Below are 3198 nucleotides of genomic sequence, written 5' to 3'. Positions count from 1 at the left end.
CCTTCTGAGGGTGCGCGTGTGGAGATTCCTCCCTTGTCTGGAGACATCCCCAAGGATACTCTTTGAGGCTGAGAGAAAGAGATCTCCCATGAACATTGATATGGGGGAGTTACATTAAATCTCTACTTAATAATTATTTCATTTTGCTAGCTTCAATATTACTGCTTAAAAGATTGTTTCAATATAGTGTACTATCCTATATTATACCATACTACTAGTAGTTTTAGCCTTTATATTATGTAGTAAATAGTTCTGATTAGGATCTTTTGTCTGATTATTTGTATAAAATAAATTATTCATTTTATATAAATATTCACATTTTTCCAATGTTTAAAACCTGTGGGACAAAAGTGGTTCAGTCACAACTCTATAATTCCTTAAATTTAAACTATTGTCATAATCCGAGGCTAAGACTGGATACAGATGCACCTCAGCTTCTCTCTGAGAAGGGATCTAGAAAACATGGCAGTCCTTTCTGCACCTCGTGACTCAACAGCAGAGCTTTTTAAAAAATTTTGTGTAACCCTTCCACTCTTCTCACTCAGCTCACTCTTTCAAATGATGAGGAAGTAGATGAAAGACAGCTATTGTTCCTAAAGTTTCCATGAAGTCTGCCTGGGAGCAAGTACACTGTACAAACTGCTTAATATTATAAATTCAGATTTTTCAAATGCATATTCAAATCTAATTCTATCAGATAATTAAGCTTCTTGGGAGAGATTTTATATTCTCACATACATGGTGTTCATCACGTAAATTTATAAATAAATTTTAAATAAAGTTCTCTTGAATATTCATTTGAGGCTTTAGAATTATTTAACCAGACACAAAGTTTATTAAACATAATACAAAAATCTTTTCGGGGGCCATATTTTCTTCATTGTGATGTGTGATTATCTTTGTTTTCTTTGACATAAATTTATTTATGTCTCTATGATAGGAGATAATAGCAATTATTTTTGGTGGAAGATATCTAATGGGTCATTTCCTTCATAAACTTAGGACTTATTGCATTGTCCTGGCAGCATGAAGGCACGTTTAACTGTATATAAATGTAACAGTAATAGAGTTGTCATCTGCACCAACTTCCTGCCTTTTCAGGGTTGACAAAACAGTTAAATAGGTAACTGGTAAAAATGAGAATTAATCCATTTTTATTTTAGTAGAATTTTGTGTTTGGAAGTAAGAACAGCAACATATAAATAAATATGCATAAAATGGAAAATATTGAATGAATAAATATTTATTTTAAAATTGTGAGAAATACTAATTTATTACATAAGGTATAATTTGATTTTTTTTTAAATTAAGATATGATCAGTATTTGTATGATTAGTGTAGTCATGGTGATTCAGAATCCTGAAACAATTGTGAATGGAGATTAAACTTGGAAATCTCTAGAAGAGGATTTTTTTCTTTTGTTCCCAGCAGTGATCAGCATGCAAATTATATTCACTTAACTTGTAATTTCAACATCTCCAATATATCTCGTCACACTCTCTTGTTACATTCTTCTTCTCCAGTTTTAAGGCTTAGTTGATCAAAAGCTACAACTGAGAGAAATATCTCCTGAGGAACATGTGAAAAACACAAATCTCCATGACTTCCTTATGTCTACTTGGTGCTCTGCTTTGTTCACTGGCTGTCCCAGGAAGTGATGACTCAGGACATGTTTGCCGGCAGTAGGATTTTTTAGCTTCTTCCTTCATGCTCATTATTTTCTACAATCAGCATGTTCTCTTGGGATTGTTAGCCATAAGACAGATTGTTCCATCTCTGCAGGAGACAAATTCTCTACAAGAGACCAAAAACAAGGCTTCTCAGCACTAAGTCGAAAAAGAAAAGGAGAGGAAAACAGAAAGAAAGAAAGAAAGAAAGAAAGACTTAAAAATACCCAAACAAACAAACAAAAAAAAAAACCCTACTTATAACCCTCCCAAGGAAGGAGAACTAGAATCAGGCTTGCGATAGGGATGAGGCATCTAAAATTCAGAAGATGAAGGAAAAGGTGGCATAAATAACACAAAATTGGCAGTTCTTGCTGTTTCCCCATGCCCTTCTTTCCCAGGATTACCTGCTGTCCCAAGTGCTATTCTTCCTGCTGGTAGCAGCAAGCCAAGCTCTTCAAAGCTCTGTTGTAGATGGAATAGATTTGGCCATTACTCTGTATCTGATGGGCTTCCTTATGAGCTATATACAGCTAGAACTGCTCATTTATCTTCTCATTTTGAAGAGCTAGGATTTAAATCAATGTACTGGCATTTAACTTTGTGAAGTGTTTTATTTTGTCAGTGTTATTTATGAAAACAATTATCTGAACTTGGGGGGCAGTAACAATAATTTGCAAACAAACTATGTATATAATATTTGCATGCATTCATATGGTAATGTTTGCTTGGAACAAATACATATTTCTCCAGCAATATAAGACCTTATCCTTTCTTTTAAAATCTAGAATATGCTGTGACAGTAAACAGTTAATTAAAGAACAACTAGACTTATAAATAAAATTTAATTTGATTTGTTATTTAAAGAAAATATTTAGAAAAAAAGATCAGTTCTTGAATACTTTTTTGCATAGATTGAGCTAATTTCCCACTAAATTAATTTCTAGTATTTTACAGTAACAGCTATAATAGACCAACTTCTGACTGAGGCTAAAAATTTGAATGAAATGACCAGGATTCATCATCATAGACTTCCTGTATAGCTTGGGCAGTTCCTTTAGTCCTCCCTTTTTGATGATTAAACAGGGCTAAGACTCATTTCCAAAGTGGAAGAGTGACTTAATCTCTCCATACTTGGCCCCTAAAGTTTGCTAGTTGTAAATTAAAAATGAAGTGTTTACTGCTTACAAAAATGGTGAAAATGTCTAATTACCTAAGAATAATAACCTTCCTCCATCTTTCTATTAAGCTTCTTTTTTTTTTTTTTCTTTTTTTGCCTTGGAATGGTAGCAACTGGTTTGTGTTGACAGTATTTACGATGTTTGATTTATTTGGTTGTGGATTTTTTTTTTTTTTTTTTATGTTAGTACAGCTTTTTTACACTTCTTTTGCAAGGCAAAAAATACCCTGAACTAATAGGTTTTTAAATTTGATGAAGCCCTTAGCAAATTTGTCTTTTTTTTTTTTGGTCATATGTCCAGGACTATTTAACTGTTCTTTATAAAGAATCAGATAGTAGATACTTTTATAA

Source organism: Empidonax traillii, unplaced genomic scaffold (assembly GCF_003031625.1).
Source record: "Empidonax traillii isolate 1590-97213 ecotype Southwest subspecies unplaced genomic scaffold, ASM303162v1 scaffold546:size877293, whole genome shotgun sequence".
Taxonomy (NCBI): domain Eukaryota; kingdom Metazoa; phylum Chordata; class Aves; order Passeriformes; family Tyrannidae; genus Empidonax; species Empidonax traillii.
This window is presented reverse-complemented; position numbering follows the sequence as displayed.